Below are 21,366 nucleotides of genomic sequence, written 5' to 3' on the forward strand. Positions count from 1 at the left end.
GCCATACTCTGCAGTAAGCAACAGCTAAAATCTCCATTTATCTATATTGGCTTTAGATGTGGCTTTTTCACAGATTCTCCAGATCTCCTGCTCACAAGCATAGTTGTGCAGTCAGCCAAGGATTAGGTGGATTTTATATGCCAATTTAGGACACTCTGTCTTTCTGGATTTTCCCTCTGACTTTGTAGATGATCTCCCAGCTCCAAAGTGTCTCTTCTGACATCTCAATCCAGAAACGCTGCAGCTTTCTGCTGCCCAAGTCACAGACTGGGGAGTACCTCAGGCAGAAGGGTGCCAACTCAAAAACTGTACCAAGCCCAGTGCTTGTCTTTCGAGGGTGTGATGCCTTCCAGTTTCTGCCTATTCTCAGTTACTCTCCATTGCCATCAACAATTTTTTTATACATTTTGAACAGTTTCTGTAATGATTATCTATGGAAGAGTTAATCTGACAAAGCTCTCCTGCCATTACCACAAACTTGAACTTCCACACATCAGATTTTGAGTCCTGCCTTATGATTAACTCAACAATTCATGGTACCTAACTATAGCCTGAAGTAGCGTTGGATATTTCTCCTCCTTTAATTTTCCCAGGAGGTGTTCTTGTAGTACTTTGAGGAAGTCCAGTGGACCAGACCCTGTCTGGAGTGCCTGTGGAGAGTCTCTCCCAGTCTCTGAAGCCAAGCCAACTAGGACAGCTTAAGTGGAAAAGTACCATCAGAGAATTCATCTAAACTTGCCATCCTTCTCCTCAGAAAGTTAACTGCAATCACCTCTCATAGGCAATATTTGATTCAGTGTTTGAATCACGTTAAGATAGTTTTTGCTGTTGGTGCCATCAAGTCACATCTGACTCCCAGCGACCCTGTGGAAACCCGAGTAGAACCCTGCCCGGTCTTTCTGCACCATCCTCTCACCTTCCAGTGCTGCATCAGATGATGCTCCACTGCTAGTCAAAGGGTTTTCATGGACCAATTTTTTCAGAAGTGGGTGGCCAGGTCCTTCTTCCTAGTCTGTCTTAGTCTGGAAGCTTTGCTGAAACCTGTCCACCATGGGTGACCCTACTGATACTTGAAATACTGTTGGCGTTGCTTTCAGCATCACAGAATCATGCAGCCACCACAGTATGACAACTGACAGATGGGTGGTGTGGTCCCCTGACTGGGAAATGAACCCAGGCCACGGTGGTGAAATTGCTGAATCTTAACCACTAGACCACCAGGGCTGCCTGTTAAGATTGTATCCCCTCCTAAAACTCATTTGGGGAAAAAAACTGATGAACTGGGAATCTTCAGAAAATTTGCTCCTGGAACAAAGTGTGCCTTCATTGCCCCCTCCCTTACCTGGTTTAGAACTAGCCAACCCTTTCTACCGCACTGCTGCATTTAAAATATTATAACCTGATATTGTTATACTAGAGCCAAGACCTGGGGAAGAGCAGACCACTTTTCACTAGCCCAGCCAATCATGGAAGAGTACCCAGACTTTATGTTATGTCAGGCTCTCTTTTTTTCTCTGTAGGGCAATATAAATTTAAAATGAGAGAAAAATGCTTAATACTTAATTCTGAAATTTAAAAGGAAGCTGTCTACCATTGCTGTGCATCTTGATGAAAATAATATAGTAATCATTAAGGAAAATATAGAAGAAAAAGAAGTACTCACAATGAAATATCACTACATGCCACCAGACTGACAATACCAACTGTTGGGGAGATGTGGAGCAATTGAAATTTTCATCACTGCTGGTGGGTGTGAAAATTGCCACAACCATTTGGGAAAACATTTTGGCATTAACCTATAATTTTGAATATATGTCTATACCATTCAGTCCAGAAACTCCACTCTTCTTTTATTCCCTAGATAATCTTATGCATATGTGCAGCAAGATTCATGTGAAAGAATATTCTTTGTAAAACTTTTATGTAACAGCCAAAAGCTAGAAACGACTAGTGATCAACAGGAGGAAAGAGAAATATATTTTGGTATATTCATACAATGGAAAACAACACAGAAATGAAAATAAAACTATACATAAATGAAAATAACTTTAGTGACACGCAACATCATGGATGAACTTCACTAACACAATGTTGGGCAAGGGAAGCAGACACGAAAGAATAGAGACTGCATGATTCAGTTAACATAAAGCTCAAAATAGACCTATTTGTACTATACGGTTTAGGATGCGTATAGAGGTCAGTAAACTATTTTTAAAAATCAAGGAAATAATTACCATAAATGTCACAGAAACTGGGGAGCGGAGGGGGGCAGTATGTTGGGGGTGGTGGGTACACCTGTTCTTGTTTACAATTATTTATGAAAATGCACTTTTCCATGCATATGCTATATTTCACAATAACATCTTGAAGACATAATAAAATTAAGGGAATATTAAGGGCTTGAAGGCATCTAAATATTTGGGACTTTAGCACTTTCAGTGCTTTAAGAAAGTCTTACAATAGACCAGTTTGCCATCAACACCCACCCCTCCCAGCACCACAGCGCTTTTCCCAAAGTTTAGGAATTCCAAAAGAGACCCTATTATATATATTTACACATTAGCATGTTTTATCCAAATGCATGCCATAAATGGTTGATGAAAACAGTGAAGGAAGTTATGGGAAGTACATTAAAAATACTAAGGATTTCTCTCCTCCCCACCTTTAGTAGCTTGGCATTAACATAAATTATCTGAAGTAAAGTCCATTATGTTTACAAAGCAGGTTGAGAGGGGAGATGTCCCCATTCTTGCTCAGAGCAACCGTCAGGTCTCCTACCGTAGTTTGAAACGGCACCTCCATCTGTGGGTGAGACCACCCCCCGAGTCTTTGGTCACTACGAACCCTGGGAATAAACCCACCGCCCCAAGACCTCAAACCCCCACAGCCTCTGAGACGTCAAGGGTCCCTCTCACTGTGCTTCAAATTCACCGTGATCATCACTTCGTAACGCTAAGTCTCTGCGGGTGCTTCTCCCCACAGGACCCTGTGCCCCCCAAACCTGACTCTCTTTCCTTCCAACATCTGTCGCCCCCGCTGCTCACCGTCTGCCCTCAGCAAGTTTCCCACATCCTCCAGCATGCCCTTCGTGCTCCAACTCCGACCTGGCTGTGCTCCCAGGACACTGCTCCCTCCAGGCTTCTCAAGTGGCAGCTCTCGGGTCTCGTCTCTCACATAACTCTCATTGCCACTTCCAAACTGTTTCTCTCCATCCTTTAAAAAAACCAAGAAGCCTCCTTCAAGGACATGAGATCAAATTTTGCTACCCTTTCCTGATTTTCTGGCCGCTCTCCCTCATTCGTGATTCACTCTAACACCAGTCCCGTCCTCCTGCCCGCTATTGCCCCTGGACTCATCCTGGTACCTTCAACATCACTTTGGACCGGGGTTCCTCAGCTGATGTGTTGCAGGTGCCATGTGTGCACTGTAGGGTTCCAGGAGCATCCCTGCGTTCTACCTACTAGATTCCAGGAGCACAAGCCCCAGGGCAGCTGGGACGCTGACCTCAGACAGTTTTGCAGGTACTGCCCGGGTCTCACTTCCTGGCCTGGTCCTGCCTGGCGCCACAGCTCTGAAAATGGGCTTCTCCTGTGCCTTGCTCTCCAGGTTAAGTCCCCATCATGACCCCAGTTCCAATACTGGGGCTCTCGCCTTGTTCTCTTAGGCACCTGCCCACTGGTCTGCTCTTTGATGCTTGGACTCTTACTGCATCCTTGCAAATCTCCCTCCTAGAAGCTGACCCAGCCCAGTGACTGTCCTTCTACCTGTGACTGACATCCCCAGAGATGGTTATCTACAACCTCTCCAGCTACTGGCAATTTTGTTTTTTCCGGATTTCAGCCAATCCCAGCATATCTGGTCTAGGTGCAGCTACTCAGACGATGTGGCCACTGCAACAAAATATGGTATAAATATTTCAGTGGGAATAAGGATTCTGATAGTGACAAAGAGAGAGTTTGATGATTTTGCATAGGGGTGTGTATGTGTGTGCATGTGCGTGCACGTGTGTGTGTGACACACCAGCCAATGTTGCCCTGAGACTCAGGACGACAGGCATGATGTCCCCCAAGTAGCAGGCCACTGCAGCGAAACCCAAGTCTGTGCCTGCGAGAGGGGTGCCGGTGGGGCTCCCCAGATGGCTCTGGATCAGAGGCCATAAGGGTCCCAGGCTAATGCACACACTAAAAGGTCGCCGAGTCCCTATGGACACTGAGCGGCCACGATCTGTCACTAAAACCATATTGTTCTAGGCTTTCAGGGAAAGGAACAAAATACTGAGTTGAAGTTCAAGAAATTGTCAGCTTCTGCAATCTAGTGTATTTTTCTTTGAAAGGGGAGACCACTTCTAAAGCACTGACCGAAGTACTGCCAGCAGGTGCTTTAGTGGATGCGACCACGCGGAGCTCATGGTTCGGATTGGGACTAGATCCCTGCCTACATGCCATCACCCTTCCTCACCCAGTTCATCTAACGCCCAGTCAACACGCCCTTCATTGTATTCCGTCTACACAACCCATCCAGAAACAGAGAACTGGCAAGAGAAGCTGATTTGCGGAACACACCAGGAATAAGGCTTGTCGAATCCAGTTTATAACCAGCCATTTCTCCAAAATGTAGAATCAAGGCGCCAAGTCACAATGATCTCTTCTTCCTCCTAGAGTCCTGTGGTCCTAGTGGTCCAAATCAGCCCATGGTTATATATCGTCTAGATATACACGGTCAGAATCATTTTGTGTGGGTGATGTGGGCCCCCAACTAGACCGTAAACATCTTGACGATGAGACTCCGTCTTCTTCTGTAATTTCCACAACACCGAGGAGCAGGCTCAGGCGCGTGAGAATCTTTAGTTGGTCTAATACCCATATTAGTTTCAGACTATCCATTGTAGGGACCCTAAAGATTATCCAATCCAGCCACTCCTATGATGGGTGAGGATGATTTCTTGGCACAATTTTGGAGCTAAGACAAGAAGTTTACGTTTTAGATCTTGATGAAAAACTTTAATTTCAACTTTGGTTTCAAGTTAAGTGCCAACCATGTGCCGGACACTCTGCTAGGGGCCAAGTACACACTGACATATAAAACAAGGCATGATTCCTGAGGTCAAGGAATTCATAGTCAGATGGGAAGAAGAGGTGACAAAAAGTAAACACGTAAATAAATATGTGATGGTCAGTATCGCAAATGTTAGCGAGGAAATGAACAGTAGAAAAGAGTTATCCGTCTGGAGGCGTAACCTTCCAACAGTGGTATTTATTACAAAGCTCAAAGGTCATCTCTGAGAACCATAGTTTAATTTTAATGCAGGGTAATACTACTTTTGACAAACTGCACAGCCATAATTCTCCACTAAAGCCAGGAAAAAAATGAAGAGCCTCTTGGCCTCGGTCAGTGTAAGACTCATCACCCCAAAGGCCTCTCCCGGCTTGTGGGTATTTTTCCTGCTCCCTACCCTCCGTTCCTCACACACACACAATCCTGAAAATCATCTGAGAAAACGAGGCCATGCAATTTAAGATTATATAAACACACAGGTCATGCAAGGTAAGGACATCTGGAACCTGCACTTACATTTAAGGAAACACTCTTCGTGAAGAAACACACGGGCCTTCAAATGCCCCGGTCTCGTTGTCTGGGCTATGAGTCACCTGACGCCCGGGAACCGAGACCTAACAAAAGCTACGGTGCTTCCAGTTCTCACAGGGCCCCGTCAGGCCCCTGAAGTTACTTGGCACGTATTTTGAATTCCTTATTAACTGGACAGGGTGTTTTCCCAAATCCAGCTCTGAGGCTGGAAAAGCATATAAACTACGTCTGTTCACATTGCATAAAGATTTTAATTTCCCAGCTCAATTATAATTAGAAAGTATCTAAACTTTACCTCAGTGGTTTGTTTTCCCATCAATAACTAGATCTTCAGAATTAATCTAAGAAAACCCTCCTTCAGACACCAAATTCTAGTTTCTCAACGTGCCACATTGAAGGATTTCCGGTTTCCTACAAATTTCAGGCTATCTGAAAGAATGAGGGCGGGGGTGGGAAAGTGGCCATCAATGATGATCATAATGTTCCTCCTTCTCCTTGAGCAAAACATAGGATGTTTATTGGAAGACATTTAAGATTACCATTGATTAGTCCAAAATCTTATGACAATAAACTAACCAGAAAAGTAATTTGCACAAACAACTTGGTTTCTAATTACGGTAAACCACCATTCAAGTTAATTCCTATTTTCACCCTAGATCCTGGGAAGAAATCCTCTACAATACAAGAATAGTGGACTGAATTCTGTGGGAGACCCGCATGTGGATTAGCGCCCTCCTGGAGGGAGTCTGTAGTGGTCTGCCGTAGGTTCTCTGTGACCCTGTCCTGATGAATATTTTTATCAACAATTTCAGTAAACAGTAGAAAGTGTGTCCATTGAGTGCACATGTGACAAAGCTGAGGAGCAGTAATGCATCAGGTTATACATACTTGACAGGCTAAATAAAAACAAATAGCTAAATAGCTGAAACTAACTTCATATGAAAAATCTTGCACTTCAAGACCTAACTGCAGAATCTAGAGAAAACTGAGGATAACCGTTTGTGTTAAAAAATAATAATAATTCAGGGGCTGGCCCCCTGGCCGAGTGGTTAAGTTCGCGCGCTCCGCTGCAGGCGGCCCAGTGTTTCATCGGTTCGAATCCTGGGCGCGGACATGGCACTGCTCGTCAGACCACGCTGAGGCAGCGTCCCACATGCCACAACTAGAGGAACCCACAACGAAGAATACACAACTATGTACCGGGGGGCTTTGGGGAGAAAAAGGAAAAAAATAAAATCTTTAAAAAAAAAAAATAATAATAATAATAATAATAATTCAGAAGTTTTTGGAATGACAGCCTTTAAATCTGGTCCATTAGAGACAGACCCTTGCACTCCTCTCCCCGGCTGAGCCTTTTTGCTCAGCGTCACATCCTCAGCAATGGGCACACACTGGACGTTTAACAGACGTGCTGGGTGAATCAGTGCATGAAACAGTACCAAGTGGCCCCACAGAGGCTGCAGTGTGCTCTGTGCCCGTGCCCCGCTCGGTGCAGACGGGCCCGGACCACGGCCTCACCGGCTCACACTGGCCTGCCTCTCTCAGGAACGCCACGCGGTCCAGCCATAAGGTAGAGGAGATATTGATACAACATTGCAGGCCCAAAGGGAGTCAACCGAGACGTTGAGAGGGTCTTGAAATCATGTTATAAGATGAACCCGGGTCTCTAGAGCAGTGAAACTACTCTGTATGATACCACAATGCTGGACACATGTCATTATACATTTGTCCACACCCACAGAATGTACAACACCAAGAGGGACCCCAATGTAAGCCATAGACTTTGGGTAATTATGATGTGTCAGTGTGAGCTCATCAATTGTAGCCAATCTCCCTCTCTGGTGGGGGGTGTTTAACAGGCGAGGCTGTGCATGTGTGGGGGCAGCGGGTACATGGGAAATCTCTATACCTTCCTCTCAATTTTGCTGTGAACCTAAATCTGCTCTAAAAAAGTTGTCTTTTCAGCATGATGGCTGAAATGACTGTCCCGTGGAAGTGGTGTACTCTCTGTAGGACCTAGGGAGGCGTTATTCAGTTACAGGAAGAAAGAACTCTGTCCGAATACAGAACTGTCGACCATAAGACACACGAGCCTGGGCAGCAATCAGTTCTCCCTCGCTGGACTTATCGAGGCGACACCCAATGACCTCCCGTTATGACTGTTGAAAGAGGAACTCACCTGCCCTTGCAACAAAGCATGCTTGTGGCCGCTATGTGGGTGGGGTCCCATGAGGACGGCGCAGCGAAGGGAGCCATATGGGAAGCTCAGTGTGGGGGCGGCACCGCCCACACAGCGAGCTCCTCTGTGTTGAGATTTACAGTGGGAGGCAACAGGGGCCACGCACTGTGTGGAGGATTTCGTTCCAGCCGTCTCTTCCCGTGGTCTTACAGATAGTCGAAAAGCAAAAACGTGTTCCAAATACACTGGTACCAAGTGAACATCACTGAATATTTAAGAATCTCGCAAGAAAATAGATGTGTGATGTGATCACAGGCCCTGACTGGCTCTTCAGGTAACACCCCCAAACCACAGCCCCCACTCCATACAGAAAGCTCCCAGATTACCCAATAACAGAGCCATAAAGGGTTTCCTGCTGGCACGCTGCCTGTAGCCGCACCCCACAACCTGGGAACACACACCCATCCGTGGAAGGGTTGCACTTGCAAAGGCTTATGACTGATGGAACTCATCATGTTCAGTCATTCAAAATTAAAAACACAAAAGCCCACAGGAGCCCCCACAGCCAGTATTCCTAGGATTGCAGGCAGTAAGCCGACACACCTTTGCTACCAGCCTCTACACACGAGAATTAGATGTCTTTCTATTTGTCACCTAGTTCCTCCTGAACGTACACCACATTGTCAACGAAAATTTAAGAAGCAAGTCCACCTTCAGAAAACGGAACACTCGGAACCATTTGGTCATGTGGTTTACCAACACGAAGACCCCAAAGGGACCAAAGGGGGCAAAACAAGTTCCTCCTAACACAGCAGAAAACCTGACCCTGACGGTGCTCCCCCACAGCGAAGCCGCATTGGGCCTCTCCGCGAGCCCTGCGCCGTGTAGACACATTCATTCCCAATATGCTGTTCAGGATGGGGAGAAAAATCGCAGACTGAGGCTTGGTCACGAAAAAGCTGTTCACCACCTAGCCAGTGAAATAGCTTCATATTCTATGTGAGAACATCAAAGGAAAGGGCTGAGCAGGTGAGTGGGGTGCACAGAAGGCTGCTGTCAGAAGGATTAGGCAACAATCAGCATTAGGGGAGTAAGCGGTCCTCAGACAGGCCGGGTGGGAAACATGCACTCATCTTCCTTTGGGAGTCAGGATGTATGTTAACATGTAATAGTTTCTGAGACTCCTGCAGTGTAGCTGTGTTTAACCAAACATTCCCCAAACTCGTGAGACCTTAGGTCCTTTTTCCACCAAATAGCAATTATTTGCTATTGGGAAGGCCCATTTTGAGAAATACTGACTTCAGCACACAGATTGTTAGAGTGATCGCCTCATTTAATACCAGGCTGCAGTCAAAGAAACTGAGGTCCTGAGAAATGAACCCACGGGTCGAGATGACACGCTCGATGGTGACAGGTGGAACTGGAAGTGGCCTCCTGACCCCAGGCCCGGGCTCTTTCTTCCATATCCATTCTACAGGTCTGTGAACAAAAATTGCCTCAACGCATATAATCAACACACACACACACACACACACACACACACACACTTGCAGACCAGCTCCCAGTCCACGGGGATTTCTGTAAGCACAGTTTGATAGTAACAGAACTCAGAAAAGTGTTCCAGCTCCCTACAAAGGTTTCAAATGCAACCACTGAAAAGACTCTAGGCTAAACCTGAGGCTGGAGGGGCAATCCTATTAGGCAATGACTCAAACACTGGTGCTTGGAAGTTAAGAAGAGACAGCAGGCACACCTGTGTCCATTGGCATCCAGCTAAATTAATACCAAAAAATTAGGCAATCAGCCAATTATCTGTCACCCAGAGATTCACTTGAAGGATTTAAATAGTTTTTGCAAGCGCAAATTTGAAATTTCCATACTTATAAGATAGTCTTCCTCAGATATTTACAGAGATGCTAAAGTTTTACAACGGTGTTCATGCAAAATCAGGAAATAATATTAATCACAGGTATTCCAAAGCAGTGTGTTGGTAGCTTTCTGGGGATCCCCAGGTGGGATTTAAGCAAGTAATCCCTCCAACATTTACTTCTGTCTTCACCCTTGGTATTTCTGGTCTCATAATCACGATAATCCCACGCCCTTGACAACTCTTCTCTCCCATACCCACTGGCGTGTACTCTGTTACACACTCCATCCCTTGCTTGCTCTATAGGCATTGACTAAGTCCTGTTTGATGCCAGTCACTGCTCTAGGCTCCAGGGAGAGAGCTGAACAGACGGACCAATGACCCCGCCCTCATGGAGTTTACATTCCAGAGGGAATTTTTACCATGATCGTAAATCTTGTTTTGCAAATAAAATTTTCTCTTCTTCGAAAGCAGAAAATGACAACAAATGGGAAATGTACTATCAATCTCATTTTGGCAAAGACATTCCCTGGAATTCCAGATTCTAAAACATGGGCTTGCAAGAAACTCCCATGACCAATAGGCAGCTGTGGGGAAAGAAATGTCACAGTCCCCGGCTCTCTCAGTGTCTTCAGGTACGGCAGCAAGAGGGCACCATAGATTTATTTCTTTTCATAAAACTCAAGAAGTAGGTATTTTAAAGAAAAGTTGTAATACAGCTTTCATATTTTTCTTTGTTATGTCATAACTTAGTGAATAAACTTTTTTTTAGCATTTTATAATTTCTAAAGTATTTTCTAGAACTGCTTTGTCTGAGTTGCATATAGCCCTATGGAGTCAGGTGGGGTAGGGATCTTCCCCGCCCTGAGCATATGGACCACTAGCCTTAGACCAGGGGAGGCCTCTAGAACATGAGGGGTTTGGGCCTTGTTACATGATCTCTCACAGATTCAGCTCCTGGAGCAATGTGTCTCCCTGAGTGTCACTATAAGAAATCATGTTACGGCGGCCAGCCCCATGGTTGAGTGGGTAAGCTCGCCGGCTCCACTTCAGCGGCCAGGGGTTTCGCCAGCTTGGATCCTGGGCATGGACATGGCCCTGCTCATCCAGCCGTGCTGAGGCGGCGTCCCACATGGCACAACCAGAGGCACTCACAGCTAGAATATACAACTATGTACTGGGGGCTTTGGGGAGAAGAAGAAGAAAAAAGAAGAAGAAGATTGGCAACAGATGTTAGCTCAGGTGCCAATCTTTAAAAAAACAAAAGAAATCACATTATGAAAACTGTCACTCTAAGTCCTTCATGGGACGAGTAAGGATGTAAATAATTAAGGAATTTCTCGCTGCATTTGTGGTTGAGGACACTGAGCTCTAACCCTCAGGGCCTAATACGAAAGTCCAAGGTAAACATTTTTGGCTTCCAGTTCTCAGAAAAAATTCGCTTCTTCCCAAGAACTAAAATGTTTCTTCCTTTCTGATGGCGAGAATTTTGAGTCTCACCACATCTTCGTACTTATTTTGCATTCCGGGAAGCTCAAAGTCAAACGTGAGGCTGAAGTATTACGTCTTTGTGGGCTTTCGGTCTTTCTATTTATGCTCTTCTCCTCTGTTCCTACCTTCCTACTTCTATTTCTATCCTATTACTTCTTATTAATGGTGTTTTTCTGCTCGTTTTAAGCTGCCTCAAATCCTTATTGGAATGCGTGGAATGAGACAGAGAGTAGCTACATTCATATAGATCCTCAATTTATAGATGGGGAAATGAATCGTGCACATTAAAGGCGATGGGTCCGAGGTAACGAAGCTTGCTGGGCCTGGAACTGGAAGCTGGGTCTCTGAGACACTAGTCTGCACTCACTTTATCAGACCACCTCCGCTCCCCCGTGAGCTTCAGGGTAGAGCCCCAAGACTCCGTGTCCTGGAAAGGTGTCTGAACTTCACAGACCGCAACGCACTTGCCGTCCCCGTGAATCCCTGCTCCCCTAACTGAACCAGTATGACTCGAGTGCTCACGGGTCCTCTTCCTCAGTCTAAGCTGGTTTGGCCCAAAACGGATGAGCTCACTAAGTGGTTTCATTCAGCCAAGAATCAAACTTTAAGAAACACAAGCCCTAACCAAAAAAAAGTCAGTTAGCTACAAATTCCACTGATGCTGAGGTAGACGTCTATGATCTCCTGGTAGCTAAAGATAATCTTTTCATAGAAGTGTTCTCCTGCCCTGCAGAATCCCCTTGGACAGACTCAGGTTGACATCCAGACATTTGGATTCCGCCCAGAACGCTCAGTTCCCGCTTCAGAACAAGAGCGAAGGCTCTCCTGTCAGTTAAGGAGCCACGGATGCAAAAGAAATTCCCCCGTCCCTCCATCCCTGCTCAGGCCCTGCCTGAGTGATCCGAACCCCACTGACTGAGGAGCCCCAGCGGTGTCATCTCAGGGAGCCGAACGTCAGTTCATTTAATATACTGACCCTTGAATTCCACTAATATAGACGGCTGCCTACAATTTTAAGCCTGTCCATGGCAAAAACAGATTTCTGTCCAAGCTGTGACTACGTAAGGTGTCCACTTCATCATGGGGACTGTTCCCTTGCCGGCCACCTCTGGTAATAAAGATTTAATAATAATTATTGTAATACTAATTATTATTATCATAGAAGTTTCAAATGAAGAACTACAAGTCTTCAGACAGCCCCGTAACCAGTTGACCAGGCCATGATGGCGGCATCTACCACAAAGCCAGCAATAACGCTAATAGCATAACTATTTTGACTGAGAAATACAACATTTCGATTAACTATTTCATCCAACAAAAATCCTTGGAGCCCCTTCTAAGAATCAGGCTGAGGACACTTCGCTGGGGATATTTTCATGAATATGAAAGACAAAGACCATTTCAGGTAAGCAAACTTTCCCAAATTCTGACAGAGGAAGTGAAAAGAGTAGAGGATGAGGTGAAGGGGCGGGAGACCATGGCAGACAGCTGTCAGGAGAGTCCTTCATGAGACGGGACTCAAAGGAGGAGAGGAAATTAGCGCACAAAGAGAAGGGAAGAGAGCAGACCCAGGAACAGAAAGTGCAGGGAGAGAGTGAGGCGCGTCAAGGTGAGTGCGTTCAGAGACCTGAGGCACAACGTTGTACTGTGGTCAGCAATCGTTACTGTCACTTAAACGTTTGTTGAGAGGGTAGTTTTCATGTTAAGTGTCTTCCCGCAATAAAATAAAACTTTAAAAAAAAAAAAGGGAAAAAAAAGAAAGGCCACAGAAGAGGGAGCAGAATACAGTGAGTTGACGGAGCAGCAGGAGGCAGCCTGGAGCCTCACGGGCGGGCGGGCCGCAGTTGGGAGACGGGCTTTACTATAAACACCATGGAAAGGCCCTGAAGTCCTTGAAGAGAAAGAATGACAAGATCTGAGCCCCACTGAAAGGGATCAACATGACCCTGCACAGACCAGAGAAGCGGGACCTGAAGCCGGGGACCAGTGCAGGGGCTCCTTAGCGATCAGGCTCTTTGTGGCCGCTCAGGATGCTCTGGGTGACCTGCTTTACTCAGCTTGTGACCATTTTACTGCATATTTGCACTTTCCAAGAAGCACAGGGCTACAGAGGGAGAGAATAAAGTTAGCTCCTCACTAGTAACTCAGGTAAAGGAGAAACCAAGGTGCAGTTTGAAGGTTCTCGAGGCTCCGAGGCCCAGACACCTGCACAGCTGTAAGCTGGATGTGTTCTCACTGCATATCTCAGATCCGCCCACGAGAAATCAACCTGAAGGGAAACCATGACAACTGCAGTCATTCTGCTACCCACTGACGAGGCTTACAGACCTTGCCCATGAACCTGGACTACACTGTAATCACTCAAATTAGCCCGCAAGCAGCATCTCCCAGGAGATGGAAGCTCAGTGTCCCACGAGGGGCAGCTAATTAGTTGTGCAAAGCTCAGTCTGCTATCTCAGGAGAGTGGTTTTCAAACTATGTCCTCAGGAGCACCAGGTTCTGCAGAGACGCCTCAGGGCCCAGTGGGGTGAGGGGGAGACCAAATGGCCAGGGCTCCAGGCTGATCTCAGAGGATACATGATTCGATGCCCTGTTGTTTGTCACTCAGCCTGGCTCCTTTCCCCACTGCTGTTGTCAAGACCACTAACGACCTTCCTTCGCTGGATCAGATGGAAGCTTTCCGACCTTCATCTCACTTGACCCCGGAGCAACGTTGACGTGCTGACCCACTCCCTCCCCACAGGGATTCTCTTCTCACCTACACCCATGGCTTCAAATGCTCGACACACCCGTGGTGCTCAGATGCAAACCTCCAGCCCACATCTCCTTCCTGAAGGCCACCAGACACACATGTCAGCCTTCTGGACACTTGCATTGTATGTCCCACAGCCACAGAATCTCAAATGATCACAACTGAACTTACACTTTTCCCGAAGTCTGGCTTCCCTCCTGTTTCCATATCTCATTGAGGTTGGGTGTAAGGCTTCTCATGCTGGAAGTCTTCTGTATCAGATGAGCTCAGAAGAACGTGTCTGTGTGTCCATGTGTATGTGTGTGTGTGTGCTCTTGCATTTGTGTACGTTGGTATAAAACCTGCACCCCAACCACAGCTAGAGCTCTAGTACATTATATGCTGTGGACTTCTCCTCGGCTTCTCTCTCCATCGTTACAACTCCTCTTCACACTCAGTAGCCATTGCCCAGGTCCAGAACTTCCTGACTCATATATCATTTCCACAGGACCTAACCAAGAAGCGGCCATGAGAGTGATGAACTAACAGCAATGACTCTGAACTAACAGGGCAGTACACCAAGGAACACATTTGAATTTTATAGAACTCTTCTGGAAGCAAGGGCTAAATCCAAAAGGTTCATGTGTGCGTGTGTGTGAGGAAGATTAGCCCTGAGGTAACATCTGTTGCCAATCTTCCTCTGTTTGCTCAAGGGAGATTGTCCCTGAGCTAACATTTGTGCCAGTCTTCCTCTGTTTTGTATGTGGGATGCTGCCACAGCGTGGCTGACAAGTGGTGTGTATGTCTGCACCTGGGATCCGAACCCACGAACCCCAGGCTGCCAAAGTGGAGTGTGTGAACTTAACCACCAGACCAGCCCCTAAATCCAAATGTTTTTGATGCTTCATTGTGAAAAATTTTTGACATCATACAAAGCTGGATAATTAAAAATCACCCTCAGCGAGCAGAGCCTTTGGGTCAGCCTGATAGTCCAGGGCCTGCGGCCAAGCACTCAACCTCATCCAGGCCACCCGGCTCCCTCTGCTTTAATGAAGCTGCTGCGTTCCGTTCAGCAATCCTCCAGGTCCTGTTAGACAGCACCTTCCGGTCTCACGAGTTTGTTTCCTGTGTGGTAGTGTCGTGTGGACAGCAAAGTTGCTGGAAATAAGAGGACAGAGGTGAGGAGAGTGAGGGGACTCTGACCACATGATGATAATGCATAGCGCCACCGAGGGATCACGAAACAGTGACCTGCGTCTACGCACTGTGGCCATTCAGCACGCAGAAGACCCCTTAGCTACCAAGTCAGCATTTCAACTCGGTAATGACAAGGAGTATTTTCTCAGCACAAATTATAGCTAATGTGTAAATCGAGGGGAAAAGCACAGTAATTAACTGCCTTTTACTGGAACTTATAATGCTATCTGCTTTGGCATCACACTTGAATATCTTCTTCATTCTTTATCAGAGGTCACTTTTATGGACTGAATTTGTGTCCCCCCAAATTAATATGTTGAAACTCTAACTCTATTAGGAGGTGAGGTCTTGGGGAGGCAATTAGGTAGTGAGGTGGGGCCTCATGGATGGGATTAGTGCCCTTGTAAGAAGAGACGTGAGGACACAGCGAGAAGACACCATCATGAACCAGGACATGGGCTCCCACCAGACGCGAAATCTGCCGGTACCCTCATCCTGGACTTCCAGCCTCCAGGACTGTGAGAAATAAACGTCTGCAGTTACGGCACCCAGTCTGTGGGGTTTTCGTCACAGTGGCCCAAACTGAGACAATCACCCACAGGAAGAGAAGATGACTCTAACACAATGAATGTTCTTGACCCGTTTGTCTCCCTATGTCACGGACGAATCCACTCTCTGTATTTCATCTCTGATACCTTCTCCACACTTACAGATCCTTCAGAACTATTTCGATAACTTTACAGCTCCTAGACTATTTTGGAGTGTTCTGTCCAACTCTGAGTGCCATGAATTAAAGATATTGACAAGCTAGAATTCACCAGAAAAGAGTGAGCAGAAGGGTGAGGTGTAGACACTGCTGTTTCAGGAAGTACTGAAATCAGAGTGGAGAAGAGAGGCTTTGGGGAGGAGGTGACAGCCATCCTGTAATGTCTGCGGGGCGACGCTGGGCGAGAGAAACACATCTGGGTCCTTAGATGAAGGCAAGGGAGCTAAAAAGTCAGCGGCCACACTATGAGTGTGAATCCTGGCTCTGGCCAGCACTGGCTGGGTGACCTCAGGTCTCCTCCTGCCAGACCTGGGTGGCCTCACCACGTGGGGTAATGACTGCATGAAAGTAATGCTGCGTGAAAGTGGGGAGACGCTTCATGGAAACAGCGCTCATAGCTCTTGGTGCATGGGAAGGAGCTCAGGAAAGACGATTATTAACATTCTATTAATACTTAGACTCATCAACTGTAACGGAGGGTGAGTTTGAAACCATCACCTGCAAAGAGATTTATGGGCCGAGATCAGAGGTAACTCTATTTGTTGACCCTGGTAAATTCCAAGCTTTTCCAAAAGGTCTTCTTGATTAATAGTACCATCCACAGCTGTCTGCCCTGGTACATCTTCTCATACCTGACCTGTAATTTCCAAACTTAAAGCCACTATTGGGTTAGTTAGATAATAAAAACAACTTCCAGAAGACCCCTGGTAAGGAGCACAGAGTTATTTAGGGTTTTCCTGGTCTTTTCACATTCATACATCCATATATCAGTCAGAGGCAGCCTTAGAATGCCTACCTGCCGCAGTCAGGGTGGTTCCAGCAGCTGCTGCAAACACTCGACACTCCTCCCATCGAGAGGTGGGGTCTCTGTCCCCATCCTTTGAATCCAGGTGGGCTCTCGACTCCTTCCACCAAGAGAGTATAGCAGAAATGATGTCGTACCCATCAGGGCCTAAGCAGGAGAGAAAACCCATAGTCATGTGAAGGGAGAGCACTGAGTCTAAAGAACCGCCAGCTGCAAAGGGGAATTGGCATAATGAGGGATTTGCTCGTAAGAGGTAGGGAGAAATCTAAAGAATACAGGAGCCAACGAGTAGCTCCTCCCACAGGTCTGAGGTAGAGAATCCACAGAAGGGGCCCCAGGGCTGAGATCCAGACCTTCTTGGAGATGCTCACCCATGGCTCACTCAGCAGCAAAGAAATCTCTGCGGTGCCACACTGATGGAACTTGCCAGAAATCCCACCCTAGGGAGCCCAGGAAGCTGTTCACAGAAAGGTGTCTCACTGGAGCAGCTCTGCCAAGGAAGCTGCCAGCCAGTGTGCACAGCAGGAGCCGGGCGCTGGGGAAGTCACCCATGTGCAGGCCAGCCCTGGGGAAGTCACTTGTTCTGCAGAGGTCAGCACTGGAACAGCGTCCTGTGCTGCAGGCGACTGAGCTGTCCACACTGCTGGCACCGAGCCCTGGGAAGCTGCCTGTGTTGCAGGATCATGAACTAGAGGAATTTCAGATGCTACCGGACCCTGCTGAGCACACCAGAGCCAGGACGTCTAACCCCTTCCCCCTGCAGGGTCCCTCCAGGGCCCAGCGCTGACAAGGCTTAACGTCATACCAGCTGACAAAGAAGCATTATCTAATGGGCGCACATCCACTATGGTGAACTGGCAAAGAAGGATGAGCCTGGAGCTGAGAGGCAATCAATGGATAACTCGCACAGTCTGCCCTTTGGCCACTCAGCTTGCAGCACTGTCCCCTCATTGCCACACCCCGCCAGTGCCTGCAGATGGACTCCTTCACTGCAGACTCGACATCTTCTAGGATGTGGATCAGACTACTCCCCTCCCCTCTCCAACCCCACACCTAGCCTCCAGGGCCCCCAGCAACCTCTCCCACTCTATTCTGCCCTCACACTTTCTGCTTCTGCCACGTTGACCTTCTTTGGGGAACGATTTTCCCATCCCCCACACACGCACCTTGTGATGGTTACTTTATGAGTTGACTTGACTGAGCTGGGGGCACCCAGATATTTGGTCAAAAATTATTCTGAGGGTGTCTCTGAGGGTGATTTGGGATGAGAATAACATTTCGATCAGTGGACTGAGTGGACTGCCCTCTCCAGTGTGGGTGGGCCACATCCAATCAACCGAAGGGTTGAATAGAACAGAAAGGTTGACACTCCCCCAAGAAAGAGAGCTCTCCTGGGACGTTGGCTTTTTTCCTGCCTTGAGACTCAAACTGAAATGTCAGTTTTCCTGGGTCTCCAGCTTGCCAGCCCCAAAATTGGGACTTGTCAGTCACTGTGATCATGGGAGCCAATTCCTTACAGTAAATTACACGTCCTATTGGTTTTGTTTCTCTGGAGAACCCTGACTGATACACCCCAGGGCTCTCTGGTGCCCACATCCTACACACCCTTCAAGCACAGCTCAAATCTGAGTCCTCCCAAGTTTCTAAGACTGCTCTTGAAAACAGCTTCCTAAACATCTGTTTTCAGACTAGCGCCAGCCCACACGGAGGTCTTCAGGCGTCTTGGAAAAAAGGAGAAAAATTATGATTAATGACAATTCGGTGAGTTTTTCTCTAAGCTACTTTTTTTCATTCTAATATAATGCTCTCCTACTATTTTGGTTTTAAATGCTCTTTCTTTGATGAAATTGTGGTGAGAGTAAATAAATTTTATTTTAATTAATATCTTCACTTAGAAAAGCTAAGGTTGGCAACCTGAATTTAGCGTACATTTTTTCCTACATTTTAAATGATCTTGAAATTCCCAAATAAGGGAGCCACTGCTCTAAAGAGCTTTGAACTCTAGTTCCACTGAACGTATTCACTTCGTCATTCACTCACTCAACCAGCATTTAGTGAGAGTTTACTATGCCCACACCCTAGGGATTCAAACTCCTCGAAGCTGACAGTGTAACGGGGCTGCAGACAGTTTAAATCAGCTTAAATTCAGTGTGACAAGATCTGTAATACAGAAAGAAACAGTTGGCGTGACAGAAGCGCATACCGGGGTGTCTTACTGTGGCTGGGATGGCGACAGGTTTACTGAAGGAAGAGTCACACCAGCCGGGACCTGAAGGATTGGGGAAGAAATCGCCAGGAGAGTGAGGAGGAGGAAGGCAAACACGCGAGACCTTGAGAATCTGAGAACGAAAGAGCCTGTTTGTAAGATTAGAGTATGGAGGGTGGATGGGGTCACTGAGGTCTGGAGCGGGGGGACAAGAAATAAGGATGCAAAGTAAGCAAGAACCAGATCCCGAAGGGCCTCATGAGTGGTGTCTAGGACTTGGGATCCATCTAAAGACAATAGGAAACCACCGAGGGGTTTAAAGAGGGACCTGCGTCAGGCGGATGATGTGGGCTGCAATGCGGGCAACGGGTTAAAGGCGGACAGGGGTCACAGGGACACCAGTTGGGGCAAGCAACGCAGGACGGGGGTGTGGGTGGCTTAGACCAGGGTGGGTGGCGAGCACAGGTCCGTCTCTGGTCGGGCGCTCCCGTGACCTTGTCCTGGGCGCGGGCAGACAGCAGCCCCGCTCGTTGGGACAGGCAGCTCCCAAGGGGACTGCAAGCTCACAAGTTTGCCGCGGGTCATTGGAGGCTCTTGTGGGACACCCAAAGAGCGGCGTCTGTCCAGACGAGATGGGTCTGGGCTTAAGAGAGAGTCAGCTAGAGATGACCATTTGAGTGTCAATGGCAATTAAGTCATCAGAACTGGCCGTGTGGCCCCGGAGGAGCCTATCCAGACGGACGGCCAAAACCTGGGAGAGAAGCCTGGGAGCCACCAACACTCAGGAAAGAGTTCGGAGAGACAGAAGCTCCTCCTGCCGCGGAGCAGCTGGGGTGGAGGGCAGCAAGGACAGGGCGGGGTCCCAGAAAGGAACCGGTGGCCGAGAGGAGCTGCAGACAGGAGGGACTGCCCGGCACAGTGGCTAGCGTGGGACATGGGGCGGGCCGGCTACAGTGCCTGAGGAGTATCCAAGGCGTGGTGACGGCTCAGCGACTGTGTACCACTTGAGAAACTCAGTGAACAGGAGGAGGAAATGGAGTTGCAGGTGATGGAGCCCCAGGGTGGAGGGAGAGGTCTTCTGAGATTGAGCACTTGTAAATCTGGTCAAAAGCATCAGAAAAGAGGGAAACATTTGCAGAGAGAGCGAGAATGCTCCATAAAGGGAGGTCGCTGCAAAGGAGGGCAGCCGAGCAGCCCTGGCAGGAGGGAAGGAGGGCAGGCCCAGCAATGGCGGGCGGCTCAGAGAGGAGATGGGAGCACCAGAGGCATTTGCCCTGCAGAGCGGCTGTCCTCACCCTACAGGAAAGGCAAGGCCTCTGATGAGAAGGCACGGGGGCGGAGGCAGCAGGGGGCGAAGCGTGGGAATCCTGCAGAAGGTTGCAGCTTCTCCGAGGGAACGAGAGAGGGCCCGGTGCTGGGCAGCACCCAGTGAATCCAGCAGAGAGGCACCTTGGGATGCTTGTGATCCTGTTGCCTCAAACTCGCCTTCAGATCGTGTTTGATTTTTCCTCTCCAGCTTCTTGATGTCGTGACAGTTCCTTCCAATGGGATCTTAACAGTTGGTACTGCCAACAGTGCCTGGCACACCGTCACCACTCAGGAGATCCTCAATCAAGACTGACTCATGGGACTGGTGGCCCTCTCTCCCAGCGGCCCCAATCCAGGCAAACAGCCCCATATCCACCCACGCTCCTGACGAACATCAGCAAAACGCCTTTGCTCCATTCCCACAGCTCGCATTAAGGCTGAGAAATGGTAGCCCACTGTGCACCTAGAGCAATGTGGAGTCTGCCATGCATGGCAGGGCCATATGCTCAAAAGGCATTCTTGGACTGGGCTCATTCTTTGTCAGGAATCAGGAAGTGAGACTAGACGGCATGTTAATTAAAGTCACAACTTTAAACACACGTTGCTCCAAGCCATGGCTGAGCTGGCAGCGGCCAGGGCCAGCTGGGAAAGCTCTCTGATGCCCACCTTCCAGTTTCAGTGGGCCCTATCTCCCACAGACACCCTTCCTGGCTGGCACCCTGTGTTGCCCCTGGGCTCTCCAGAGGCCTGTGCTATGGGTTGATCCCAAAGCACCCCTTGCTCCAGACTGCCCCTCTCTAAACCCTCTCGCTAAGCAAGTGCTCAGATCATTGAGATGCTCGATAGTGAACCAATCGATAACCCAGGTTAATTGTCGAGATGGGGGCAGGAGGTGTAACGTGTCATCCTTCAGGGGACACCTGTCTGTTAACAGAGGGATGCTAAAGGCTCAGTACTCAGATCCAAAGGGTGACTCTATGGGACCTCAGGCAGTGTGCCAGCTGGCAGGAGTGACACATTTGGGCAGGAGGGGTGATCCGACTACCCCTCAAGTTATTCCCTGTGGCCCCCTACTCACAGCTGTGGGAAGGGGGCCTTGAGGCAAAGCAATGAAGGAACCAAGCGAATGGTCCACGTGTGACACAAAATATAACCGAACAAAGGAGATAACGAAGTGCACCAAAAAACAACTAAATGGGAAAACAAATAGAAAGACATGCATTGAATTTG

General features: G+C 47.9%; 1 long non-coding RNA gene across 1 annotated transcript in view; it reads right to left on the minus strand.

Annotated features, from left to right (window-relative positions):
- LOC124243460 (uncharacterized) overlaps window positions 1–21,366 on the minus strand; it is a 105,667-nt gene that overhangs the window by 26,110 nt on the left and 58,191 nt on the right. Inside the window, exon 3 of the long non-coding RNA XR_006889674.1 lies at window positions 16,614–16,769. This is a non-coding gene — a long non-coding RNA (uncharacterized LOC124243460). The remainder of the gene's footprint in view (window positions 1–16,613; window positions 16,770–21,366) is intronic.

The sequence above is a fragment of the Equus quagga genome, chromosome 8 (assembly GCF_021613505.1).
Source record: "Equus quagga isolate Etosha38 chromosome 8, UCLA_HA_Equagga_1.0, whole genome shotgun sequence".
In the NCBI taxonomy this organism is placed as follows: domain Eukaryota; kingdom Metazoa; phylum Chordata; class Mammalia; order Perissodactyla; family Equidae; genus Equus; species Equus quagga.